The following is a 12,500-nucleotide window of genomic DNA, read 5'->3' on the forward strand; positions in this document are numbered from 1 at the left end:
AATATACACGAATATTTATCGCGGTGATTTTGAAATTTTACGAGTCACCTGTGATTTTTAAACGTCATTCGTAAAAAGTGGGGAAAAATCCGGGAAAATTTTATCGACAGTTAAAAATCTTAAAACTATTTTATAAAATTCTATTATCCATGTGATTATTTATCGTGGTGATTTTAGAATTTTGCGTCGCACCGTCGATTTTTAAACGTCACATATTGAAAATAACAAAACCGGGTAATACTTCATCCGACGGCCGAATGCGCGAACGACACGGCGTAAATAACGTCCGCGATAATATTTAACACTCATAATAATCGAGCGGGTATCGAATCTCTCGATTTCCCGTACGACGGACATTATGAAGCCTCCTAAAGTCACGTCCGCAGTACACTTTTTCATAAGCCGATTTGAAAATGATTTTCGCGGTCCGAGGGGGCCCGAAGAGTGTGCGGTCGCGACGCAGACCCGTTTCGGACGATAATCACTTGCATATTCCGAAGTTTGAACGCCGCTCGTCTTTTGACGGGTCAGTTTAAAAGTTTGCAGAGTTATGCCGATTACAGAGTCGCTATGACTTTGTATAACGTAGCTGAGCGTTGACCGACTTTCCCGATAACTTTGATAAATCTCGAAACCACGTGAAATGGGTGCATTTAAAATGATAAGTGACACGCCCGATGAATATATTTATGCGGCAATGTCAATATGAAGCGGGATAAATAGACATATAAAGTATAATCCGTAGCCTTGAATTCGAATCGCATCACGCTTCGCGCGAGAAGTCACGTGGGCGCGTCGCTGCGCGCTGCCATCTGTCGGGTGAAATATGCGTCTCGAAAAAGAAGAATGATCGTGTATCCCCCGTTACAGATTACCTACCTACCTACCTAAATATTGATGAATCGTATAATATATAAATATATATACTCGAGTTCGTGATAAATAATCGTTCATAATTGAGTATTAGATCTCCCGATTAGAAGAAAAACCAATTTCTAAATTGTGATGCCGGCCGTGTCTTCGGTGACCGGTCTTCTGAATTGACGAAAGATTTTGACAAGATTAATGCGAAATGTATCTCGTACAATTTGATAATTCACCGCGTCATAATATGCGGAACCCTGACAGCGATTTCCGATTTTTAACGGCCCGTTTACTGAACTTAAGTCGGATCTGCAGTAATCGGCTATTCTAGGATCTTATAATATTAATTGTCGTCGACTGCGGCCGACGATGCGTGCGACCGCGGTGCGTGAACGCTTATGACGATACGCATTGACATAATCCAGAGTTTAAACGTTTTCCGTCCTCTAATAAGATAGTTAAATTGGATTGCAAAAGTGTCTTGTTCCTCTCGCCTTTGCGCTATACCGAGTCATAGCGCTCTCGGACGGGAGAATGAGAGAAATGAAATAAACTTCGGATCGAAGCGAATCGAGCGCATTTAAAATGATAGATTACACGGCGAACGGTCATACTGAAGCCGTAATGTCAATATCGAGCCGGAAAAATCAATATTCTCGGCGTTTTTGCGAAAATCATCTAGGAAAATTTGAATTTAGCCTCCGTTCGCGCCACCGCCGCCGCTGTCACCTGGCGGATTGAACGGTTACTTCGCAAAATATGCCATAATAAATTTAATTATCACCAGACGACCGACGGCCTGATCCGTCTGGCTGGCGCCTGCCTGATGAAGGATAAAATATAATACCCACCTAGGTGGCCGCCTAATGCTCCGTTTCCCTCATGACTATTAATTATACCCGCCCGCCCGTTCGATAGATTAATAATATAATTTACAGGTAATTATACCTAAGGCGGCGGGAATAATGCATAAATATAGCTATGATGTCACCATATTATCTTCCTAGATATATATTCCGATGTCATTATGATAGATCTAGATTAAGATTAATATTAATATTAATATTATATTATATGCGGGTAATCATGCCCATGACCGCTGGAGTGATGCATAAATACAGCAATGTTTCGAGGTGTTTGATGGATACGAAATACCTACCTACCTACCTATATTGTTCATTGTCGACAGACAAAATATCAAGACATTACATCAGAACAGCCTTGAAAACGCAACCTCCCAGTATAATAAGACATGTACGAAGACGCAATAACGTCATACCGCATTCAGTCGATGAACCTATGAAAAATCAAAAATACATGAAAAATAATAGGCCGAGCAGACGTCCGATCTCTGTGAATGGTGGGATACGGCCTTGCATACGCGAGAATGTTTCCAAAAAAAAAAAACTTTTCCAGTTTTCGCCCTAACTTCCAGAATATCGTGTGAAACCCTTCTGTGGGGCGTTATATGCCCGCGGGCGCATCAACTCGGTGACGGATCGACCTTTAACATGTGACTCTTGACTTAACCGGCGATCGATCGGCCATACAAAATTTTGACACGTCAGCTTACGCGTCCGCCGTATTTCGATATTTATCAAACGAATACAACGCGAGTCAAGGTCGGTCAAAAAGAGACCGTAAAAGAAGAGGTTAATTAAAGCGAGATATGCTATCGTGTGGGCAAAATGACACAATCGCGAACGGTGCTCGCGGCATTTATTTTTCAAATTTCAACAATAACATATCGCCGATCTTCCTGGAGGCGCCGAGTTTTCGAATATATATGCGACGCGCGCATCGCCACTTCGCCTCGTCATTCGCTGGCTATTTTGAGATACCTCCCCGAAAGCATAGACACTAGAGGTGTGACCGCGCCCCTTCTCTCTATATTTATGGTCAGCGCTCGCCGTGCTTATTCAAATTGTGAGCGACGGCGACATCTGTGTGTCGCTAAACGAGATGACTTGACACATTGACATTGTATCCGTCGTCGATTGCATTATTTGACAATCCGATCGACAATTTATTACTGTATGATTGTCATACGATTGCTTTAAATACTTATTCATTTCAATTTACATCGGACATCACAGCTGTCATTTGCATACTAACCTAAAATATCATTATGATGCATTATCTCATGCATTACGATTCAACAATAAATTATTGTACCTATATGTACCTATATGAGAGAATTGCATAGATGATATTTATTATACGTTACCCATCTTATAGTACCTGCTTATTCATTTCAATGTTCGTAGACGTCAGATTATGTCGACGATTGTCATTGTCGTGTCGGTCGAATACTTCGACTCTCATCTTCATACCTACCTACCTATCTTATAATTATAATATCCTTATATTTGGTTACGTCCCCCATATCGATAGATGCTTGCTTTAAATAATAAAATTATTCATTCTAATCTGCCTCGCGTAAATGAATATGTCAAACTGACATTTGCGATCGATGTTGACCTATACATAATAAATTATTATTGCCCTGTAAATAAATAAATAAATAAATTTATCAAAGCATATTTAGATACAATTATTAAAGTTTAATTATATTATTATTAACTATTAAACAATAATTAATGGCAGGCTGAATTTTGAGAATACATAACCGATTAGTTTTATATTGACTGTTAAGTATTTCCGTATCCGCAATACTGACGACATCTCTTGAGAAATACTTGAAACGGCTTGTTCACGTGTCTTAAATTAATTCAAGTAAGCGCGCACAGATGGCGGGACATCTGTTTGTCTCTGATCGAACTCATTTGACACATCATAACCTAACTATAAAATTGCATTTGACAATCGATTCAACAATAATTATTATCGTATGAGAGAATATAATATAGGTAGACACCTTATTATTGCATTCACCACCCGTCTCGATTGCTATTGTGTGCATTATGTGTAGATGCTATTCCTAATCTAGCTTTTGCATTTGACATTCGATTGATGCACTATTAAATCAACAATCACTGTATAAAAAGACATACGTAATGATCGGAAGACCACACACATAATATATGCTATTGTGTTCCTATATGATGCATTATCCATACTGAGCCTCCTCGATGCTCTCCGAAAACATCGACTGTCATTCGCACGCATACCTAACTTATGATTATATTAACCTTGTTTATAAGATAGATATACATTATTAGGTTAAAGCCGCTTCGTGATCGTGCTATCTCATAACTGTCCATCGGCAATTTCAATAGATACTCGCTTTCGTCAATCACATTAACTCCGCGAGATATCGCGTACAATTTTTGACAGGTGAAAATCATAAGCGCATAATGTTCCTCGATTTCATTTTGTTTTACCTTATGTGATATAATTAGATATCGCTTGATACCATTGAACATTAAATGATCACTCAAATAGCATTCTAAAGGTTTACGAGAGCATTAAAGTTAGATAAATAATATCATAGCGTCGAAACGTCAAAGTGACATATCGTGAGGTAGCGAGTATTTACATAAAAAAAATAATGGATCGAGTAACCCTGACTGCCTACAGGGATACTCTAACATGTTAATGATAAATGTTGTTATATTATTTAGATAAAATAAAATAACAACACATTTAAATTCACATTAATTATTATATTAATTAGAAATATTACTTACTATCAAGTGTTGGAAATTAAACATTTCAACATGTATATTATATTCTATATGATTGCCTCAAGGTTTTTTTCAAGACTAATTTTCATATCATATTAAATGATATTATAATCATTTATGATATGATTATAATGACAATATAACTTAGTTTATATTATTTATGACATAGTTAATATAATTTCTAAACTGTTTATGTAGTTAATATAATTTACTAAGTTACTCAATATAAATTATTTAAGTTTAATAAAATATCTGACATGTTTATACGTAAATATAGTTGATAAATATCTAATGTTTTTTTTATTATAATTTATATGAATAATATCTTTGGGTTTCTACAAGTTTAATGAAAAGTCCAATAATTTTAATGTAATATCTAAAATATTTATATGTAAATATAGTTGAAAAATATCTAATATTTTTTTTATAATTTATATGAATAATATCTTAGGGTTTCTACAAGTTTAATGAAAATTTTAATAATTTTAATGCAATATCTTAGATGTTTATATGTAAAAAAAACAGTACATAAGCTTCTAATATTGTTATTTTAATTTCTTTGAGTAATATCTTTGAGTGTCTACAAGTTAAATGAAATTTCCAATAAATTTAACATAATTTCTAAGAGGATTAATATATTTTCTCAAATGTTTATATGTTGATAAATATATAATATATTTATTATAATTTCTATGAGCAATCTCTTTGAGTTTCTACAAGTTTAATAAAATTTCACATAAATTTAAAACAATTTCCAACAAGTTTATATGCAAATATAGTTGACATATTTGTTAATATATTTATTATTATATCTAACAAGTATTATTACAAGTTATAACATATTTATTATAACTTCAAACAAGTTTATTATAATATTTAACAAGTTAATTGTATTTAATAATATATTTATTAATATTTCTAACAAGTAAAACTTCTAACAAGATATATAAATTTTCTAACAAGTTATTTATAATTAAATATATATATTTATTATAACTTCTTATAAGTTTTATATAACAATATATTACAATGTGATAAGATATAATGTAACCAACCAATGTAACATAACAATTATCACGTACCTACAGCCCAACCTAACCTAACCTAACCTAACCTAACCTAACCTAACCTAACCTAACCTAACCTAACCTAACCTAACCTAACCTAACCTAACCTAACCTAACCTAACCTAACCTAACCTAACCTAACCTAACCTAACCTAACCTAACCTAACCTAACCTAACCTAACCTAACCTAACCTAACCTAACCTAACCTAACCTAACCTAACCTAACCTAACCTAACCTAACCTAACCTAACCTAACCTAACCTAACCTAACCTAACCTAACCTAACCTAACCTAACCTAACCTAACCTAACCTAACCTAACCTAACCTAACCTAACCTAACCTAACCTAACCTAACCTAACCTAACCTAACCTAACCTAACCTAACCTAACCTAACCTAACCTAACCTAACCTAACCTAACCTAACCTAACCTAACCTAACCTAACCTAACCTAACCTAACCTAACCTAACCTAACCTAACCTAACCTAACCTAACCTAACCTAACCTAACCTAACTTGCTCCAAAATCCTAGAACTTCTAAGTCTTAGAACTTTTATAGAACTTATTTAGTACAAATATAGAACTTTTTTCCTCCAATTCTATAGTACATAACCTAACCTAACCTAACCTAACTTGCTCCAAATTTCTAGAAATTCTAAGTCTTAGAACTTTTATAGAACTTATTTAGTACAAGTATAGAACTTTTTTCCTCCAAATCTATAGTACATAACCTAACCTAACCTAACCTAACTTGCTCCAAAATCCTAGAACTTCTAAGTCTCAGAACTTTTATAGAACTTATTTAGTACAAATAAAGAACTTTTTTCCTCCAATTCTATAGTACATAACCTAACCTAACCTAACCTAACCTAACTTGCTCCAAAATCCTAGAACTTCTAAGTCTCAGAACTTTTATAGAACTTATTTAGAACATTTATAGAACTTTTTTCCTCCAATTCTATAGTACATAACCTAACCTAACCTAACCTAACCTAACTTGCTCCAAAATCCTAGAACTTCTAAGTCTTAGAACTTTTATAGAACTTATTTAGTACAAATATAGAACTTTTTTCCTCCAAATCTATAGTACATAACCTAACCTAACCTAACCTAACTTGCTCCAAAATCCTAGAACTTCTAAGTCTTAGAACTTTTATAGAACTTATTTAGTACAAATATAGAACTTTTTTCCTCCAATTCTATAGTACATAACCTAACCTAACCTAACCTAACCTAACTTGCTCCAAAATCCTAGAACTTCTAAGTCTCAGAACTTTTATAGAACTTATTTAGAACATTTATAGAACTTTTTTCCTCCAATTCTATAGTACATAACCTAACCTAACCTAACCTAGCTCCAAATTTCTAGAAATTCTAAGTCTCAGAACTTTTATAGAACTTATTTAGTACAAATATAGAACTTTTTTCCTCCAAATCTATAGAACATAACCTAACCTAACCTAACCTAACCTAACTTGCTCCAAAATCCTAGAACTTCTAAGTCTTAGAACTTTTATAGAACTTATTTAGTACAAATATAGAACTTTTTTCCTCCAATTCTATAGTACATAACCTAACCTAACCTAACCTAACTTGCTCCAAAATCCTAGAACTTCTAAGTCTTAGAACTTTTATAGAACTTATTTAGTACAAATATAGAACTTTTTTCCTCCAAATCTATAGTACATAACCTAACCTAACCTAACCTAACCTAACTTGCTCCAAAATCCTAGAACTTCTAAGTCTTAGAACTTTTATAGAACTTATTTAGTACAAATATAGAACTTTTTTCCTCCAAATCTATAGTACATAACCTAACCTAACCTAACCTAACTTGCTCCAAAATCCTAGAACTTCTAAGTCTTAGAACTTTTATAGAACTTATTTAGTACAAATATAGAACTTTTTTCCTCCAATTCTATAGTACATAACCTAACCTAACCTAACCTAACCTAACTTGCTCCAAAATCCTAGAACTTCTAAGTCTCAGAACTTTTATAGAACTTATTTAGAACATTTATAGAACTTTTTTCCTCCAATTCTATAGTACATAACCTAACCTAACCTAACCTAACCTAACCTAACTTGCTCCAAAATCCTAGAACTTCTAAGTCTTAGAACTTTTATAGAACTTATTTAGTACAAATATAGAACTTTTTTCCTCCAAATCTATAGTACATAACCTAACCTAACCTAACCTAACCTAACTTGCTCCAAAATCCTAGAACTTCTAAGTCTTAGAACTTTTATAGAACTTATTTAGTACAAATATAGAACTTTTTTCCTCCAATTCTATAGTACATAACCTAACCTAACCTAACCTAACCTAACTTGCTCCAAAATCCTAGAACTTCTAAGTCTCAGAACTTTTATAGAACTTATTTAGAACATTTATAGAACTTTTTTCCTCCAATTCTATAGTACATAACCTAACCTAACCTAACCTAGCTCCAAATTTCTAGAAATTCTAAGTCTCAGAACTTTTATAGAACTTATTTAGTACAAATATAGAACTTTTTTCCTCCAAATCTATAGAACATAACCTAACCTAACTCACCTAACTTGCTCCAAAATCCTAGAACTTCTAAGTCTTAGAACTTTTATAGAACTTATTTAGTACAAATATAGAACTTTTTTCCTCCAATTCTATAGTTCATAACCTAACCTAACCTAACCTAACTTGCTCCAAAATCCTAGAACTTCTAAGTCTTAGAACTTTTATAGAACTTATTTAGTACAAATATAGAACTTTTTTCCTCCAAATCTATAGTACATAACCTAACCTAACCTAACCTAACCTAACTTGCTCCAAAATCCTAGAACTTCTAAGTCTTAGAACTTTTATAGAACTTATTTAGTACAAATATAGAACTTTTTTCCTCCAAATCTATAGTACATAACCTAACCTAACCTAACCTAACTTGCTCCAAAATCCTAGAACTTCTAAGTCTTAGAACTTTTATAGAACTTATTTAGTACAAATATAGAACTTTTTTCCTCCAATTCTATAGTACATAACCTAACCTAACCTAACCTAACCTAACTTGCTCCAAAATCCTAGAACTTCTAAGTCTCAGAACTTTTATAGAACTTATTTAGAACATTTATAGAACTTTTTTTCTCCAATTCTATAGTACATAACCTAACCTAACCTAACCTAACCTAACTTGCTCAAAAATCCTAGAACTTCTAAGTCTCAGAACTTTTATAGAACTTATTTAGAACATTTATAGAACTTTTTTCCTCCAATTCTATAGTACATAACCTAACCTAACCTAACCTAACCTAACTTGCTCCAAAATCCTAGAACTTCTAAGTCTTAGAACTTTTATAGAACTTATTTAGTACAAATATAGAACTTTTTTCCTCCAAATCTATAGTACATAACCTAACCTAACCTAACCTAACTTGCTCCAAAATCCTAGAACTTCTAAGTCTTAGAACTTTTATAGAACTTATTTAGTACAAATATAGAACTTTTTTCCTCCAATTCTATAGTACATAACCTAACCTAACTTGCTCCAAAATCCTAGAACTTCTAAGTCTCAGAACTTTTATAGAACTTATTTAGAACATTTATAGAACTTTTTTCCTCCAATTCTATAGTACATAACCTAACCTAACCTAACCTAACCTAGCTCCAAATTTCTAGAAATTCTAAGTCTCAGAACTTTTATAGAACTTATTTAGTACAAATATAGAACTTTTTTCCTCCAAATCTATAGAACATAACCTAACCTAACCTAACCTAACCTAACTTGCTCCAAAATCTTAGAACTTCTAAGTCTTAGAACTTTTATAGAACTTATTTAGTACAAATATAGAACTTTTTTCCTCCAATTCTATAGTACATAACCTAACCTAACCTAACCTAACTTGCTCCAAAATCCTAGAACTTCTAAGTCTTAGAACTTTTATAGAACTTATTTAGTACAAATATAGAACTTTTTTCCTCCAAATCTATAGTACATAACCTAACCTAACCTAACCTAACTTGCTCCAAAATCCTAGAACTTCTAAGTCTTAGAACTTTTATAGAACTTATTTAGTACAAATATAGAACTTTTTCCTCCAAATCTATAGTACATAACCTAACCTAACCTAACCTAACCTAACTTGCTCCAAAATCCTAGAACTTCTAAGTCTTAGAACTTTTATAGAACTTATTTAGTACAAATATAGAACTTTTTTCCTCCAATTCTATAGTTCATAACCTAACCTAACCTAATCTAACCTAGCTCCAAATTTCTAGAAATTCTAAGTCTTAGAACTTTTATAGAACTTATTTAGTACAAATATAGAACTTTTTTCCTCCAAATCTATAGTACATAACCTAACCTAACCTAACCTAACCTAACTTGCTCCAAAATCCTAGAACTTCTAAGTCTCAGAACTTTTATAGAACTTATTTAGAACATTTATAGAACTTTTTTCCTCCAATTCTATAGTACATAACCTAACCTAACCTAACCTAACCTACCTAGCTCCAAATTTCTAGAAATTCTAAGTCTTAGAACTTTTATAGAACTTATTTAGTACAAATATAGAACTTTTTTCCTCCAATTCTATAGTACATAACCTAACCTAACCTAACCTAACCTAACTTGCTCCAAAATCCTAGAACTTCTAAGTCTCAGAACTTTTATAGAACTTATTTAGAACATTTATAGAACTTTTTTCCTCCAATTCTATAGTACATAACCTAACCTAACCTAACCTAACCTAACTTGCTCCAAAATCCTAGAACTTCTAAGTCTTAGAACTTTTATAGAACTTATTTAGTACAAATATAGAACTTTTTTCCTCCAAATCTATAGTACATAACCTAACCTAACCTAACCTAACTTGCTCCAAAATCCTAGAACTTCTAAGTCTTAGAACTTTTATAGAACTTATTTAGTACAAATATAGAACTTTTTTCCTCCAATTCTATAGTACATAACCTAACCTAACCTAACCTAACCTAACTTGCTCCAAAATCCTAGAACTTCTAAGTCTCAGAACTTTTATAGAACTTATTTAGAACATTTATAGAACTTTTTTCCTCCAATTCTATAGTACATAACCTAACCTAACCTAACCTAACCTAACTTGCTCCAAAATCCTAGAACTTCTAAGTCTTAGAACTTTTATAGAACTTATTTAGTACAAATATAGAACTTTTTTCCTCCAATTCTATAGTACATAACCTAACCTAACCTAACCTAACCTAACTTGCTCAAAAATCCTAGAACTTCTAAGTCTCAGAACTTTTATAGAACTTATTTAGAACATTTATAGAACTTTTTTCCTCCAATTCTATAGTACATAACCTAACCTAACCTAACCTAACCTAACTTGCTCCAAAATCCTAGAACTTCTAAGTCTTAGAACTTTTATAGAACTTATTTAGTACAAATATAGAACTTTTTTCCTCCAAATCTATAGTACATAACCTAACCTAACCTAAACTAACTTGCTCCAAAATCCTAGAACTTCTAAGTCTTAGAACTTTTATAGAACTTATTTAGTAAAAATAAAGAACTTTTTTCCTCCAATTCTATAGTACATAACCTAACCTAACTTGCTCCAAAATCCTAGAACTTCTAAGTCTCAGAACTTTTATAGAACTTATTTAGAACATTTATAGAACTTTTTTCCTCCAATTCTATAGTACATAACCTAACCTAACCTAACCTAACCTAGCTCCAAATTTCTAGAAATTCTAAGTCTCAGAACTTTTATAGAACTTATTTAGTACAAATATAGAACTTTTTTCCTCCAAATCTATAGTACATAACCTAACCTAACCTAACCTAACTTGCTCCAAAATCCTAGAACTTCTAAGTCTTAGAACTTTTATAGAACTTATTTAGTACAAATATAGAACTTTTTTCCTCCAATTCTATAGTACATAACCTAACCTAACCTAACCTAACCTAACTTGCTCCAAAATCCTAGAACTTCTAAGTCTCAGAACTTTTATAGAACTTATTTAGAACATTTATAGAACTTTTTTCCTCCAATTCTATAGTACATAACCTAACCTAACCTAACCTAACTTGCTCCAAAATCCTAGAACTTCTAAGTCTTAGAACTTTTATAGAACTTATTTAGTACAAATATAGAACTTTTTTCCTCCAAATCTATAGTACATAACCTAACCTAACCTAACCTAACTTGCTCCAAAATCCTAGAACTTCTAAGTCTTAGAACTTTTATAGAACTTATTTAGTACAAATATAGAACTTTTTTCCTCCAATTCTATAGTACATAACCTAACCTAACCTAACCTAACCTAACTTGCTCCAAAATCCTAGAACTTCTAAGTCTCAGAACTTTTATAGAACTTATTTAGAACATTTATAGAACTTTTTTCCTCCAATTCTATAGTACATAACCTAACCTAACCTAACCTAACTTGCTCCAAAATCCTAGAACTTCTAAGTCTTAGAACTTTTATAGAACTTATTTAGTACAAATATAGAACTTTTTTCCTCCAATTCTATAGTACATAACCTAACCTAACCTAACCTAACCTAACTTGCTCAAAAATCCTAGAACTTCTAAGTCTCAGAACTTTTATAGAACTTATTTAGAACATTTATAGAACTTTTTTCCTCCAATTCTATAGTACATAACCTAACCTAACCTAACCTAACTTGCTCCAAAATCCTAGAACTTCTAAGTCTTAGAACTTTTATAGAACTTATTTAGTACAAATATAGAACTTTTTTCCTCCAAATCTATAGTACATAACCTAACCTAACCTAACCTAACTTGCTCCAAAATCCTAGAACTTCTAAGTCTTAGAACTTTTATAGAACTTATTTAGTACAAATATAGAACTTTTTTCCTCCAATTCTATAGTACATAACCTAACCTAACTTGCTCCAAAATCCTAGAACTTCTAAGTCTCAGAACTTTTATAGAACTTATTT

This window comes from Rhyacophila brunnea, unplaced genomic scaffold (assembly GCF_057557595.1).
Source record: "Rhyacophila brunnea isolate RB1 unplaced genomic scaffold, BYU_Rbru_1.0 scaffold_19, whole genome shotgun sequence".
NCBI lineage: Eukaryota > Metazoa > Arthropoda > Insecta > Trichoptera > Rhyacophilidae > Rhyacophila > Rhyacophila brunnea.